Source organism: Chlorocebus sabaeus, chromosome 9, assembly GCF_047675955.1.
Source record: "Chlorocebus sabaeus isolate Y175 chromosome 9, mChlSab1.0.hap1, whole genome shotgun sequence".
In the NCBI taxonomy this organism is placed as follows: Eukaryota; Metazoa; Chordata; class Mammalia; order Primates; family Cercopithecidae; genus Chlorocebus; species Chlorocebus sabaeus.
Window position 1 is genome coordinate 82876734 of NC_132912.1, and position 18050 is coordinate 82894783.

An 18050-nucleotide genomic window follows, 5' to 3' on the forward strand; every position below is an offset into this window, starting at 1 on the left:
CCCCCAGCAAACCATAGCAGCCCTATGGAAGAGGGGCCTGACTTTTATAAGAAAAACAAACAGAAAGGAGCAACAACCACAACATCAACAAAAAAGACCCTGCAAAAACTCCATCCAAAGGTCAGCAGCCTCAAAGATCAAATGTAGATAAGCTCGGGAAGATGAGAAAGAATCAACAGAAAAACACTGAAAACTCAAAAAGCCAGAGTGCCTCTTCTCCTCCAAATAATTGCACCACCTCTCCAGCAAGGACAGATAACTGGGCAAAGGCTGAGATGGATTAACTGACAGAAGTAGGCTTCAGAAGGTGAGTAATAACAAACTTCTCTGAGCTAAAGGAGTATGTTCTAGCCAGATGCAAAGAAGCAAAGAGTCATGATAAAACAATACAGGAGCTATTAATAACAAATTTAGAGAGGAATATAAATGACCTGATGGAGCTGAAAAACACAACAGGAGGACAGGATACTTGTGGTTCATAATGCAACCACAAGTATCAATAGCCAAATAGACCAAGTGGAGGAGAGAATCTCAGAACTTGAAGACTATCTTGTTGAAATAAGACAAGCAGACAAGAATAAAAAAAAAAAAAAAAAAAGAATAAAAATGAATGAAAAACACCTCTGAGGACTATGGGACTATGTAATAAAAAGACCAAACCTATGACTGATTGGGGTACTGAAAGAGATGGAGAGAATGAACCAAGTTGGAAAATATACTTCAGGATATCATCCATGGAAAACTTCCCCAACCTATAAAAACAGGCCAACATTCAAATTCAGGAAATCCAGAGAACCCCAGTAAGATACTCCATGAGAAGACCAACCCCAAGACACATAATCATCAAATTCTTTAAGGTTGAAATGCATGAGAAAATGTTAAAGTCAGCCAGAGAGAAAGGCTAGGTCACCTAAAAAGGAAAGCCCATCAGAATAACAGCAGACCTCTCAACAGAAACCCTACAAGCCAGAAGAGATTGGGGGCCAATATTCAACATTTTTAAAGAAAAAAATTTGCAACCTAGAATTTTATATCTGGCCAAACTAAGCTTCACAGAAGAAGGAGAAATAAAATCCTTTTCAGACAAGCAAATGATGAGGGAATTTGTCACCACCAGGCCTGCCTTACAAGAGCTCCTGAAGGAAGCACTAAATATGGAAAGAGAAAAACCATTACCAGACACTACAACAAAAACACACTGAAGTACATAATGATGACACTATGACAAAAACATACTGAAGTACACAGTGATGACACTGTGAAGCAACCACATTAAAAGAATGGCAAGCTGGATAAAGAGTCAAGAACCATCAGTGTGCTATATTCAAGAGACTCATCTCATATGCAAAGACACACATAGACTCAAAATAAAGGAATGGAGGAAAATTTACCAAGCAAATAGGAAACAGAAAAAGGCAGGGGTTGCTATCCTAGTTTCTGACAAAACAGATTTTAAATAAACAAAGATCAAAAAAGACAAAGAAGATCATTCTATAATGGTAAAGGGTTTGATTCAACAAGAAGAACTAACTATTCTAAATATATATGCACCCAATACATGAGCACCTAGATTCATAAAACAAGTCCTTAGAGATCTGCAAAGAGACTAGGCTCCCACACAATAATAGCGGGAAAAATTAACATTCCACTGTCAATATCAGACAGATCATCAAGACAGAAAATTAACAAAGATATTCAGGACATAAACTCAGCTCTGGATCAAGTGGACCTCGTATCTACAGAACTCTGCACCCAAAACCAACAGAATATGCATTCTTCTCAGCAACACATGACACTTACTCAAAAATTGGTCACGTAATTGGAAGTAAAACATTCCTCAGCAAATACAAAATATTTGGAATCGTAACAGTCTCTCAGACCACAGTGCAATCAAATTAGAACTCAAGATTAAGAAACTCACTCAAAACCACACAACTATATAGAAATTGAACAACTTGCTCCTGAATAATTCCTGGGTAAATAATGAAATTAAGGCAGAAATCAAAAAGTTCTTTGAAACTAATGAGAACCAAGAGACAACATACCAGAATCTCTGGGACACAGCTAAAGCAGTGTTAAGAGGGAAATTTATAACACTAAATGCCCACATCAAAAAGATAGAAATATCTCAAATTGATATCCAACTAAAAGAACTAGAGAACCAAGAGCAAACAAAACTCAAAACTAGCAGAAGACAATAAATAACCAAGATTAGAGCAGAACTGAAGGAGAGAGAGAGACATGAACAATCCTTCAAAAAATCAACGAATCCAGACGGTGGTTTTTTTTGAAAACATTAATAAAATAGATAGAGCCCTAGCTAGATTAATAAAGAAGAAAAGAGAGAAGAATCAAATAGACACAATAAAAAATGATAAAGAGAATATCACCACTGTCTCCACAGACATATAAACAACTACGAGAGAATACTATAGGCACCTCTATGCAAATAAACTAGAAAATCTAGAAGAAATTGATAAATTCCTGGAAACATACACCCTCCTAAGACTGAACCAGGAAGAAGTTAAATCCCTGAATAGACTCTGAAATTGAGACAGTAATAAATAGCCTACCAATTAAAAAAGCTTAGGACCAGGGGTATTTAGAGCTGAATTCTACCAGAGGTACAAAGATGGAGCCATTTCTTCTGAAATTATTCCAAACAATTGAAAAGGAGGAATGACTCCCTAACTCATTGTATGAGGCCAGCATCATCCTGATACCAAAACTTGACAAAGAGACAACAATAACAAAAAAAAAAACCCTTCAGGCTGGCTGGGCGCAGTGGCTCACGCCTGTAATCTCCGCACTTTGGGAAGCCAAGGTGGGTGGATCACGAGGTCAGAAGATCAAGACCATCCTGGCTAACATAGTGAAACCCCTTCTCTACTAAAGATACAAAAAATTAACCAGGTGTGATGGCAGGCACCTGTAGTCCCAGCTACTTGGGAAGCTGAGGCAGGAGAATGGTGTGAACCTGGAAGGCAGAGCTTGCAGTGAGCCAAGATCATGCAACTGCACTCCAGCCTGGGTGACAGAGCGAGACTCTATCTCAAAAACAAAAACTAACGAACAAAAAACCCTAGAAGAAAATCTAGGCAATACTATTGGACATAGACATTGGCAAAGATTTCATAATGAAAATGTCAAAAGCAATGGGATCTAATTAAACTAAAGAAGTTCTGTACAGCAAAAGAAACTATCATCAGAGTGAACAGACAACCTACAAAATGTGAGAAATTTTTTGCAATCTATCCTTCTGACAAAAGTCCAATATCCAGAATCTTTTCAAGAAAAAAGAAAACCCATTAAAAAGTGAGCAAAGGACATGAACATATGCTTCTCTAAAGAAGACATTTGTGCAGTCAACAAACATATGAAAAAAAGCCCAACATCGCCCATCATTAGAGAAATACAAATAAAAACCACAGTAATATACCCTCTCACGCTAATCAGAATGGCAATTATTAAAAAGTCAAGAAACGACAGATGCTGTCTGAAGCTGTGGAGAAATGGAAATGCTTTTATACTGTTGGTGGGAATGTAAATTAGTTCAACCATTGTGAAAGATAGTGTGATGATTCTTCAGAGACCTAGTACCAGAAATATCATATGACCCAGCAATCTTATTACTGGATATATACCCAAGGGAATATAAATTATTCTATTACAAAGATATATGCATGTGTATGTTCACTGCAGCACTATACACAATAGCAAAGACTTGGAATCAACCCAAATGCCCATCAGTGATAGACTGGATAAAGAAAATGTGGTACATATACACCATGGAATACTATACAACCATAAAAAGGAACTAGGTCATGTCCTTTGCAGGGGTATAGATGGAACTGGAAGCCATTATCTTTAGCAAACTAACACAAGAACAGAAAATTAAACACAGAATGTTCTCACTTATAAGGGGGAGTTGAATGATGTGAACACATAGACACGGGGAGGGGAACAACACACACTTGGGCCTGTTGGTGGATGGCAAGGGGAGTGATAGCATCAAGAAAAATAGCTAATGCATGCTAGGCTTAATACCTAGGTGATAAGTAGATAGCTGCAGTAAATCACCATGGCACACATTTACCTATGTAACAAACCTGCACATCTTTCACATGTACCCCGGAACTCAAAATAAAATTTAAAAAAAAGAAAAAGTTTATTCCTTATGAGTCAATTTATGCAACATTCAAACACTAGCAAAACTAATCTATGATGAGAGAAGATGCTTTGGGTTGGGGGAAGACTATCTGAAAAGGAACACAAAAAACAGTGATGGGAATGTTTCATAGTTTGTGGTGATGTACAAAGATTATATATATATATATATGTTATATCAGTTGCAATATCATTACTTTATCACTTATAACATTAATATTATATATGTATTTTAAATATATGTTTTGTATGTGTATATTTGTCAAAATTCATGAAATTATATACTTGAAATTTACGCATTTGTTGTATGTAAGTCATATCTAAAAATTAATGGATATAGAGTCAAAAACGTATGTTTAATGTATGCATTTATTCTTATATACCCACAGAAATACAGTTAGGTAAGTATAGTCTTTACATTTTATTGGAAAGACTAGACAAATGATCTAGTAGAGACAATAGGGGATTAAATATTAAACACATCTTGGTTTGTGTCTCTGAACAAAGTACTTGATCTCTCTAAGCTCAGGTTTCACTAACACTGTAATGAATAAAATACATTTTCTGTCCAAAGCAATTATAGATTCAATGCTATTTTTATTAAACTACCAATGACAATTTTCACAGAATTAGAAAAGAAATGTAAATTCATATGGAACCAAAAAAGAGCTCAAACATCCAAGACAATCCTAAGCAAAAAGAACCAAGCAGGAGACATCACATTACCCAGCTTCAAACTATACTACAAGGCTACAGTAACCAAAACAGCATGGTACTGGTATAAAAACAGACACGTAGACCAATGAAAATGAAAAAAGAGCCCAGAAATAAAGACCCACACCTACAACCATCTGATCTTCAACAAAGCTGACAAAAACAAGCAATGGGGAAAGGACTTTCTATCCAATAAATGATGCTGGGATAACTGACTAGTCATATGCAGAAAATTGAAACTGGATCCCTTTCTTAAACCACATAGAAAAATCAACTCAAGAATGATTAAAGGCTTAAATGTGAGACTTAAAACTATAAAAACCCTGGAAGATAACTTAGGAAATACCATTCTGGACATAGACCTTGTCAAAGACTTCATGGCAATGACTCTAAAAGCATTGCAACAAAAACAAAAATTGACAAATGGGATCTAATTAAACTAAAGAGCTTGTATACAGCAAAAGAAACTATCAACAGAGTAAATAGACAACCTATAGAATGAGAGAAAATATTTGCAAAATATACACATGACAAAGGTCTACTATCCAGAATCTCTAAGGAAGTTAAACAAATTCACAAGTAAAAGACGGCACCATTAAAATGTAGGCGAAGAACGTGAACAGACATTTTTCACAAGAAGACATCCATGCAGCCAACAAGCATATGAAAAAATGCTCAACATCACTAATCATTAGAGAAATGCAAATCAAAACCACAATGATATAATCTCATACCAGTCAGAAAAGCTATTATCAAAAAGTCAAAAAATAACATGCTGGTGAGGTTATATAGAAAAGGGAATGCTTATACTCTGCTGGTGAAAATGTAAAGTAGCTCAGCTATTGTGGAAAACCGTTTCAAGATTTCTTAAATAACTTAAAACAGAAATATCATTTGACCCAGCAATACCATTGTTGGGTATATTCTCAAAGACATATATATGTGTCTTCATAGCAGCACTATTCACAAAGCCATGGAATCAACCTAAATGCCCATCAATGGTAGACTGGATAAAGAAAATTTGGCATACACACACTATGGAATGTGACACAGCCATAGAAAAAAAATGAATCAATATTCTTTGCAGCAACATGGATGCAGTTGGAGGCCATTGTTTTAAGTAAACTAATGTAGGAATAGAAAACCAAGTACCACATGTTCTTACTTATAAATGAGAGTTAAGCACTGAGTACACATGGACGCACAAAAGAGAATAACAGACACGGAGTTCTGATTGAGGGTGGGAGGAGGGTGAAGATTGAAAAATTACCTATTGAGTACTATGCTTATTACCTGGATGATGAAACAATGTCTATACTAAGCCCCATGATACAGTTTACCTATGTAGCACACCTGTACATGCATCCCTGAATCTAAAAGTTAAAAAAATAGGATTTTATTTATTTAGTTTTTGTGAGTTTTAAAATAACAAGAAGCCTTAAACACAGAAGGTGCTCAGTAAGTATTGATTTAACCAATGTGTGTACACATGTATGCATGTGTGTACAAATGCATGAATGAATGAGTAGAAAGAATAACTGTTTTCAGTTATAATGGAAAAGAGCTGTCTCTGGCAATAGTTCCCCAACATGGTATTTTGCAACATAATTTATTAAAACAATGTTCTATTTTTAGTGCTGCTTTTTTTCCATCTAATCCTCTTTGTTATTCTCACTTTAGCTCCTTCTGTTGCCCAGCATAGTAATGAGCATGTAGCTCTTACTAAATAAATGCTCACTGAATGACTAAATGACTATCAGCAAATTGCGATGAAATGTGTACAAAATATGCAGCATCTGGAAATTTTAGGTTAAAGAGGTGCCAGAATATTACGGGAGTGTGTATAACATTTATGGCTGCCCAAATGATTTGTTATATACAGAAGTCATTAATGAGTTGATGTACAATATGAACCACTGACAAATGTGAACAAATGTATGTATTAATATTTTATAATAGTTGAAAAATCAGACTTTTAGAATCTGTCATCATTAAATGGAGACAAACCTCTGATACCTCAGAAATAATGATATACTATATCTCAGACTTTGAACTTTGAATATCGCAGGAGCATCCATGTGGTGAACTATGACCCTGTTGTGGAAGAGAGACCATGGCAGGGGCCACAGATAGTGATTTATTAAAGCCCCTACTTTGCCTTTGAAGATGTGTCTTTTAGTAAGTGTAAGAGTAAGAGAACTTGATTTTTCTTCACAAATTAAGAACATGGCTACTGGTGATTTCTTGTTCAAATATCCACATTAAGTAAGAGAAATTCTAATTCTAAAAGTACAAAGCAAAATAAGCTAAATGAATTCAAATAATGAAAATAATACTTGTTTGGAAATTTAATATAAAAACATATGGCAAATAAAATATTTGAACACCTGTCACGTAAGAAGGTGCTGAAAAACAGAGACAGGGACACAGAGAGAAACAAGCAGAGAAAACAAGTGGTAGGGCTTTTTTGCCTGTACTTCTTTTAACTTCCTATGGAGTAGAAAATACTTATAAAAGAATGTAACTGTAGTAACTGGCCTAGGCAAGTCCTTTCAGGACAAAAGCTGGGTCACTTAAGGATCCCAAAATAAAAAGAATTAGGTGTTGAGTACCTGAATAGAAATTAACATTTCAATGGAATTTCTTTACTCCATACAGCAGTATACTTTAGTGAAATGATTGAAGAGATAGACTTTGAATGCATGTGTTATCTGTGGATCATCAGAAAATGACATATTTCTTCCCGTGCAGAGCCAGTGACGATGATGGTGAGGGTACCTCAAGTAACAATGGTGAAAATGGGACTAGAGCAAGGATACCAAAATTAGTAGAAGTACGAAGACAGTTAGCAATTTGGTTTCAGAACAGTACCTTTTTACACAGTGGTATGGGAAGAGAAGGCTATTGGAATAAGCGATTACAGATTCAGCTTAAATATTTTACTTTACTGTGTATTTTATAAAGTTACTTATCCTTGAGCTTGTTTCTTCAACTGTAGAATGGCAAAGGAAACTACCTCATATGGCTATTATATTTGACATAATACATACAAAATTCTGAACATGGCATCTAGTGTTGTATAAGCTAGTTATTGCTGCATAACAACTGCAAAATTCAGTGGCTAAAAACAACTATCATTTATTACCATAGTTTACAAATCATAAGACAAGGGCTCAGCTGATCTTGTCTGGGATCATTTTTGCATTTGCAATCTCTGGTGGGGTCAGCTGACCCAGAATAGCCCTGGCTGGAGGGAGTGGCACCCCTTGGTTATGCTCTACTTGTTTCTCATTTTCCAGAAGATGTATCCTCATGTCAATGACAATGGCAAAGGTACAAGACAGCAAGCAGAAACACACAAGCCCTCTCGAGGCCTAGGCTTGGAAATGGCACACTGCCACATTCTATTGGCAAGTTACATGGAAATCAAGATTAAAAAGTTGAGAAAACAGGCACAACTTCCTTACTGAGAGGAACTAAAAAGTCATGTAAAAGGATTTGAATATGTAGAGAGATAAAGAAATGGAGCGATTAATGCAATTAATCTACCATGGTTTGGGAGAAAACACTCAAGAAACAATAACTATAATTCCTGCGGAAAAGAGACATTCAGTAAATCCTACTGTTGATGTTGATAAATTTGCAAATTGTTTAAACATTTTAAAATAAAATTTTCCTATAAATTTTCTAAAAATTTTCTATAAAAATGTACTGTGATTGCTTTTTAGTGATGTTTTTGTTCCCTAATGCATTTTTTTCCCAGAAAATATTTGTTTCTCGTGTATAAGAAAAAAATTACAAACCCTGTCTTTTTCCTTTTCCCTACCCCCACCAAAGGAGGCTCCAGTGGAAGGGAGAGACAGAGTTTACGCTTTTGTTATTACAGGGCTGGTCTCCCCAACATGGGTAATAAGCTTTTCAGGTTTGGTGGAGAGGGCTGGTGGGTTGGAGCTCTACTTGTTTAACCCTGAGTCCTTCCTGGGAAATGGTTCTAGGACTCCAAACTTTAGAACTTTTGAGCAACTGAAATAGAAAATAGTCACTTTAAGGAAGGCCATTTGACTGGAACATAGTGAGTAAGCGAAAAAAATGACACAATGTAAAAGTGATAAAATCTGCAACAACCAGGTCACAAATAATGAATAAACTTAAAGGTTTCAAATCCTATATTAGAATGAAGAGCTAATAATAATGAGAATTATATAAACAGATGTAAATTCTAAAAGATACTCTGTCTGGCTGCAGCATAGGGAATGATTTGGAGCGATAAAAACGTAGACACAGAAAAACCTGTTTTGAGATTGTTAGAGCAGTCACATCATGAGAGAGTGGCGGCTAGAACTAGAGTTCTGGTGGTGATGTGGATAAAAATGTAAGGATTTGAGAGGTAAATAGAAGGTTGATGGAATAAGATTTGATTTGTTGGATGGGGAGAGTAAATAGAGATACGTATCAAGGATAACTCCTCGATTTCTGAATATAGAGTAGTGTCATTCTAATTTGTGGAACATTTGTGGAGAACTTGTTTTGAGAAAGATTTTTATTTTGTACTTTTTAGAGATATACAATGCCCAAGAAGAAGTCATATTGCATTGCCAGATATACCCTGGAGCTCAGAAAAGAGAAATAGTCTGGACATGTTAATCTGGAATTAAATGGTCATGAATGTCATCAGGCAACTTGGATCCATGAGAATGGGTACATAGTTAAGATTACCTTGGGTACAAGGTAGAGTGACAAAAAAATGATTTAGGACTGAGCCACAAGATCCCTAACATTTAAAGTTCAGGTAACAAATAATGAACTGAAAAAAAATAGTTGATTAGTTAGGAAACAGAACAGGAAGCTGTGGTATCATGAGAGCCATGCCAATGGAAGAGAGACACAGCAGAAAACTCTGTCAAATAAATGAAAAATCCTCATCCTCCTTGAAATCATAGCATTGGCAATAATACAGGAGGCAGTAAGACTAGATCTTTGCTAGGAAGAGTGTAGGGATTATTTATCTAGGGGATATGGACAGTTTAAATTCTCATAGTTTTCTGTAAAGGAAGAAAGTCCCTCTTGAATGGGCAAGAGTATTCTGGAACCTTGGGTTGATAAAGAAGGTTTTATACATTTGAGGGTGTATGCAGAGATAGGGAAAGGAAGGGAAAGGGCTTGAGCTATTTTTGTTTGTAATCAAGAAAGGCAAAAGGGACCTAAGATTTCTTTCTAACTTCTGCAGCACTACTTAGTGGAAGAAAAAAAATTTTATTTTATTATTTTATTTTATTTATTTATTTATGAGACAGAGTCTCACTCTGTTGCCCAGCTTGGAGTGCAGTGGTGCGGTCTGGGCTCACTGCAACTTCCAACTCCCAGGTTCAAGTGATTCTCCTGCTTCAGCCTCCAGAGTAGCTGGGATTACAGGCACCCACTAACACACTCAGCTAATTTTTGTAATTTTAGTAGAAACGGGGTTTCATCATATTGGCCAGAGTGGTCTCAAACTCCTGACCTCAGGTAATCCTCCTGCCTCAGCTTCCCAATGTGCTGGGATTACAGGCCTGAGCCACCATGCCCAGCCAGAAAAAAGACATTTTAAATTCAGACCAGAGTTTTAGGAATACTATAGACATTTGTTTTGGTCTATATTCTAGGCAACATTTTTAAAAATCAATGTTTGATACAGGATTATAGTCGTTGTAGGGGAAAACTCAATTAAAAGTATTTTTATTGCAGGGCTCGGTGGCTCACACCTGTAATCCCAGCACTTTGGGAGGCTGACGCAGGCGGATCACAAGGTCAGGAAATCGAGACCATCCTGGCTAACATGGTGAAACGCCGTCTCTACCAAAAATACAAAAAATCAGTGGGGCGCAGTGGCGGGCACCTGTAGTCCCAGCTACTCGGGAGGCTGATGCAGGAGAATGGCGTGAACCCAGGAGGCAGAACTTGCAGTGAGCCGAGATTGCACCACTGCACTCCAGCCTGGGCGACAGAGCGAGACTCCGTCTTAAAAAAAAAAAAAAAAAAAAAAAAAAGTATTTTTATCTTAACAACAGTCAATGATTCCAGCACTTGGGGAATTTTTTTTTTTTTTATGGACAAGATATTTGGCTAATCACATAAAAAATTCAAAATGAGTTCAAAAAAGAATGTATAAGGCACTTAATTTGGCCAGGAACTGTAGACAGAGGAGTGGACAGAATCTTCTCTGTAGACAGAACTGTGGACAGAGGAGTGTCCTTGAATCTTTGTCTGTGTACTGATCTGTGTATGTATGTGAGGAAAATTCTGAGGCTGAGAAAAGAAAGAATGAAAGGAGGAGGCAGAACATTCCCTGCAGAGGTGGGAATAATTTATGTTCCCACCAGCCAGATTTGAAAAATCTTAAATGTATGAGACATCTAGAAGGGCCTTTAGGATGATATTGCCCTCAGTAGTTAGCCAAATTATCCCTAGACTAAAACTATTGTAGACTCATTCTAACAAGGCTTACAAACTAGTTGAGAAAGAATACTACTAGTTCCAAGTAATTTGACTACACCCAGAATAAAGCCCCTCGACAAATGTTTAAAGGCATGCACACACACATATATATCCACTACTCAAAAATATAAAACTTACAATGTCTGGCATACCCAAGAGAATTAAAAACATATATTTATATAACAACTTGCACACAAATAGTTATAGTAGCATTATGCAAAAGAACCAAAGAGTGAACACAACCAATATGTTCATCAGTTGAGGAATGGATAAACAATAATTTTAAAAAAGGCATTATCAATTAATATGGCCTTTACATGAAAAAAAATTCACATTCAATGTTATGAAAATTTTAGAATGCTTCATGGAAGAGATGAAATGTAAGCTGAACATTAGAGGAATGATAAGATATGGAACAGAAATATAATTAATGATTTCTGTCTTAAGCTACATATATATTTTGATTATAAGGCGTGATTATTCAAATTGCTACTTCAGCAATGCTTCAACAGAGATGTGGTAGTGTAGGTCATTATTTAACATCAGTAGAAATTTGTTTTCTCCGAGACAGTGGTATATTATTTTTCATCAGTAAAGAAAGATGTGTTTTCCGTGGTTGGGATGTATGGGACGACAGAAGCCAGAGCTGATCTGTACATAAAACATTTTAATCCTATTTCCTATAGGATTAAAAAATTTAAAAAGCAGAATAGACTGCTTATTACTAAAGAAAATATTCATACAATTTACTCTTCATTCAAAGTATACATTTCATATTGTGATTTCAGTTTGAGCGTTTACAGAATTCTGTGGGTCTCACAAATGCAGCTAAAAATGTGTGCCTACCTTCTTTCTTGGCTCCTTCGTTATCCCTTCTCAAACAAGCCACACGTCTACTATCTACTGATGGGGACCGAATACAGACTAATTTATCCGTGGCTTCTTATGTTCTGGCTATTTTGAATAGTATGGTCTCATTCAATTGTGTTTCTTCTGTAGCAATACAAAACATTTCTTAAATTTTTCATTCCTATGAGGAGAAAATTACCTGTTATTATTGTCTTTGACACAATCCTAAGAAGAGTTCCTGTGCTTTTCTCTAAATCTTGAAAGATGATGTAAGACAAAGACCTAAAACTAAATTTATATATTAGGAGTTGGTAACATCTCCATTTTGTTGTTCTCTGCTTTCTTCAGTGGTATTCAATTTGAATCCTTTACTATTCTGTAAAACTTCAAAAAGCATACTTCATAAAAAGGAGGTGGAGTAGCAAAATGAGACAAGTCACAACACAGTAAAGCAAATGGTAGAGATCTGAAGTAATTCATTAGCTCATTCTCTCTGAGGAAAGGAAACTGGCAGATTATTTAACCCTGCAGAAAATGGAGCATGCATGTGTTTGAAATCCAAATAAGTTTTCCAAAAATTCATCACGGAGATTGGTTGAAGACAAGGGACATCAGTATTCAGTGCCTGCGTCTTAAGATGAAAGGGGAGAAATAATTTCTTGGGTGGAGAGAAAATAGAAGGAACGTTTTCTAAGAGCAAAGCTGCCATCATTTACTCATACCCAACTCTTACTGACTTCAATCAACTTCAGCCTCTCAGCATGAAGAACTTGGCTGCAGGATAGAAATTTGAACTTCACTGATAGTATTACAAGGGGATCAAGGCTTTCATAATGAGTTTAATAACTTGGATGCAGTAAGAATCATTGGACGCTAGAGTCTTAAATCCTGTTGACTTTGTGAATTTGATCTTTCTCTGGAAATGGAAAGTTTTAAAGTAAGTGAATTTCTTTATGTAGATGTGTAGTTGCTGGCACTCGAAAGTCAATACGAGACTACAATTATGTTACCTAAATGATTTCTGCTAACAGGCTGAAGAATTAGAGGATTTGCATCCCAACATAAGAAATCTGAATTATAATGCATTTGGTTAGAAGAATAGCAACATTCTTTAACAGGACTTTTTTTTTTTCTTTTTCTCTCTCCTGTACCCCTCCCAATTTTTTAAAAAACGGTCAATAATATTTAAGATTTTTGAGTATTCTCTGTGTGTTAGAAGTAATGAGCTATTTAGTTTTACATGCACATTCATATTTCTGTTAAAATAGTTAATTGGGAGGCTATTAGACTGAGGTGGCTCAAATACCTTGGGTTCCTACCTAAGCAAACAGAAACCCAACTCAGTGCAAAGGGTCTTAACCAATCAGAAACCACCAATGAACCTCTAACTAGGGACTTTCCACTGGAATGATCCAAATAAAGCTACTGCTCCACTGTAACCAATTCAGTGTCTTCTTTGTCTTGCTTCCCATTCATCCTATAAAGACTTCTCCTGGTACCCTCGGTGGAGCCCTGAACCATTCCAGTTTGGAGTAGCTCAGTTTGTGCATCACTCTGCTCAAATATACTCTTAGAAATGGTAATGTGCCTCAGTTTTTCTTTGAACCGTTCTTACTATAGTCACTGAATGTGAGAAACTCAATGAAACAAAGGTTAAGCAACTTTTCCAGGTTCCACACCTAGAATCAGGGGATGTAGAGAATGAAACTCAAGTCTGCTTGAAATCAATGATTATGATGCATCCGCTGATGGACGCCACAGAATCCCTCTGTTCCCTTCTATGTGGAGGAGTTGGAAGCCAGTTCTTCTAGTCTGCTACACCTGCTCACCTAATAGAGCAGCATCAGCATTCCTACGCATAGCACCATTGCCAGAACCATTCAGTCAGTGATTTGAAAATACCTAGGCCTGGACCTGGCACAGTGGTTCAGGCCTGTAACTCCAGCACTTTGGGAGGCTGAGGTGGGCAGATCACTGGAGGTCGAGACCAGCCTGGCCAACATGGTGAAACTTTGTCTCTATTAAAAATACAAAAATTAGGCAGGGGTTGTGGCGGGAGCCTGTAATCCTAGCTACTTGGGAGGCTGAAGCAGGAGAATCGCTTAAACCTGGGAGGCAGAGATTGCAGTGAGCCGAGATCGCACCACTGCACTCCAGCCTGGACCACAGAGCAAAGACTCCGTCTTAAAAAAAAAAAAAAAAAAAAGAAAGAAAATGACAAAAAACCAACCCACCTAGGTCTAATTCCCGCTGGGAGAGCAGTGAGAAACAGAGTGGGCCGATTTCCCCAGGCCTTACCAAAGCCGCAGCAGCCAGAATCCCAGGCAGCAGCGACCCCTCCTGGTGACCTGATGGTGACCGGGGTGGCTTCCAACAGCCCAGGACGCACTGGCTCCATCTCCCACCGGAATGCTGAATACTCCTGGCCCCGGCATGGCAGGAGAGATGAATGGCAGCCTTGAAAATGCCTGTGAAGGTGTGAGGTGTTGGCCACCGCTGTGTTCCACCTGGCCGAGATACCACTTTGAGGGACAAAGACCTCACCAGGATCTGAGGGTGGATGGAGCAATGAAGGTCACTGGGTCAATACCCAGTGTTTTGGTTCCACTGGACCTTGACATTGCAAGAAATGGCAAAGTACCACATACGGCCCTCAGCAAGTGCCCAGCAGCCTTTGGAAAGACTTTCTGACCTGTGTACATACTATGCAAAAGTAACTTTCAACTTCCTTTCCAGCCTTTTAAAAAGAAAATGTATTTTTCTACAAATCACTGCTCAGTGAAATAAAAGAGGACACAAACAAATGGAAGAACATACCATGCTCATGGATAGGAAGAATCAATATCGTGAAAATGGCCATACTGCCCAAGGTAATTTATAGATTCAATGCTATCCCCATTAAGCTACCAATGACTTTCTTCACAGAATTGGAAAAAACTGCTTTAAAGTTCATATGGAACCAAAAAAGACCCTGCATGGCCAAGACAATCCTAAGCCAAAAGAACAAGGCTAGAGGCATCACGCTACCTGATTTCAAACTATACTACAAGGCTACAGTAACCAAAACAGCATGGTACTGGTACCAAAACAGAGATATAGACCAATGGAACAGAACAGAGCCCTCAGAAATAATACCACACATCTACAGCCATCTGATCTTTGACAAACCTGAGAAAAACAAGAAATGGGGAAAGGATTCCTTATTTAATAAATGGTACTGGGAAAATTGGCTAGCCATAAGTAGAAAGCTGAAACTGGATCCTTTCTTTATTCCTTATACGAAAATTAATTCAAGGTGGATTAGAGACTTAAATGTTAGACCTAAAACCATAAAAATCCTAGAAGAAAACCTAGGTAATACCATTCAGGACATAGGCATGGGCAAGGACTTCATGTCTAAAACATCAAAAGCCATGGCAACAAAAGCCAAAATTGACAAATGGGATCAATTAAACTAAAGAGCTTCTGCACAGCAAAAGAAACTACCATCAGAGTGAACAGGCAACCTACAGAATGGGAGAAAATTTTTGCAATCTACTCATCTAACAAAGGGCTAATATCCAGAACCTACAAAGAACTCAAATTTACAAGAAAAAAACAAACAACCCCATCAAAAAGTGGGCAAAGGATATGAACAGACATTTCTCAAAAGAAGATGTTCATACAGCCAACAGACACATGAAAAAAATGCTCATCATCACTGGCCATCAGAGAAATGCAAATCAAAAGCACAATGAGATACCATCTCACACCAGTTAGAATGGCAATCATTAAAAAGTCAGGAAACAACAGGTGCTGGAGAGGATGTGGAGAAATAGGAATACTTTTACACTGTTGGTGGGACTGTAAACTAGTTCAACCATTGTGGAAAACAGTGTGGTGATTCCTCAAGGATCTAGAACTAGAAATACCATTTGACCCAGCCAGCCCATTATTGGGTATATAACCAAAGGATTACAAGTCATGCTGCTATAAAGACACATGCACACGTATGTTTATTGCGGCACTATTCACAATAGCAAAGACTTGGAATCAACCCAAATGTCCATTTGTGACAGACTGGATTAAGAAAATGTGGCACATGTACACCATGGAATGCTATGCAGCCATAAAAAAGGATGAGTTCGTGTCCTTTGTAGGGACATGGATGCAGCTGGAAACCATCATTCTCAGCAAACTATCGTAAGAACAGAAAAGCAAACACCACATGTTCTCACTCATAGATGGGAATTGAACAATTAGATCACTTGGACACAGGAAGGGGAACATCACACACCGGGGCCTATTATGGGGAGGGGAGAGGGGGGAAGGATAGCATTAGGAGATATACCTAATGTAAATGACGAGTTAATGGGTGCAGCACACCAACATGGCACATGTATACATATGTAACAAACCTGCATGTTGTGCACATGTACCCTAGAACTTAAAGTATAATAACAAAAAAAAAGAGAAAATGTATTTTTGCAACATCTACACCTTGTAGATATAAAGAAGTTGCCTACACACAGTAGATATTTTGCAAATGCCCTTTTGTAAAAAGTAAATTTAAAAATTAATTAATTTATAATAAATTGTGGAAAAGAGATGTCTTCTGGAAATGGAATTGCTAGACTTCCTCAGATGCATCACCAAGAATAACACACATTGATTTCGAGGTGATGGAGCACAAGACCCTGTGGTGGAAGGGTGTTCTGTGCTAAACTAGTCATATTTAGAAGATGTGTTCTTATTATTAGCATTTCCCATATGTGCATTTTATTCCTTGCTACTATATATATATATACACACACACACACACACACATTTGAACATTTTTAGTATTTTAAAAGAAATAGATAATCTTTCTGAATGTTCTGGAGTGCCTGCTGTATGTAAAAAGTAGAGAGATAAGAATATAATGCATTGTGTAAATACTGTTTTTGTTAAAATTCATTTAAATTATATCTTTTAGAAATACAGTGGCTATTTGAGCAGTACTCCTTGCATTTGTGCACTGGCTTCTGGAAGGAGGGAGAAGGACGTACAAAGGCTCTAGATGGTTAGGCTGGGTCAACCATCATTCTATATGTTCTGTGCATTTAGTTTTTACTTTGCTGTGTTTATAGCATATATAGTGGACAAGTGAGTCCTAATTTTACATCTTGTCTCTCTAGATGTTAAAGAGGTATGTTTGCATTGTGTCTTCTCTCTTTAAAGAACTGTAGAGTTAGTGAATTGGTATATTTTGTTGTGAAATTCACAGGAAATACTCTCTTCTGAAAACAACTCGTAGAACAGAAATTATTAAAATTAACTCTAATAAAATCAGTTATTAAGACCTGTGGCTTCTATTAGTATTTCCTCTGGTATTCTTAAACTAATTTAGGCTTTGGATTTATTAACTTTCTTGGGTTAGAGTTCTGGTTTAACAATTTACTTAGAGCTTTCCAAGTTTCTTACCTTCCTGGTTTAAAATGAAAACAATAATATCACCTGCTTCAGTGAGTTATTCTGATAATTAAGGTAAATAATAAACAGACTTAGAATGATGACTGACTTTAGGAACTTCTCAGTATCTGTAATCAATCTTATTATTCCAAGCTCTACTGTTTAGCTCAAACCCTCAAGAGACAAAAATATTCTACTCATCTCTCTGTAGTCCTGCTCTTCTTCACTTCATTTTCCACAGTGCTGCCAAAATGATCTTCCTAACACCCAAACCCTGGCACATGTCTTTATCCTGCTTAATCTTTCAGTAATTCTCACTGCCTCTTGGATGAAGTCATACTCCTTGTCAGCCCTACAAGACTGTCAGAAACCTAGTAGGTCCTGGTATCTTTTTATAGACCTGGCTCCTGCTCCTC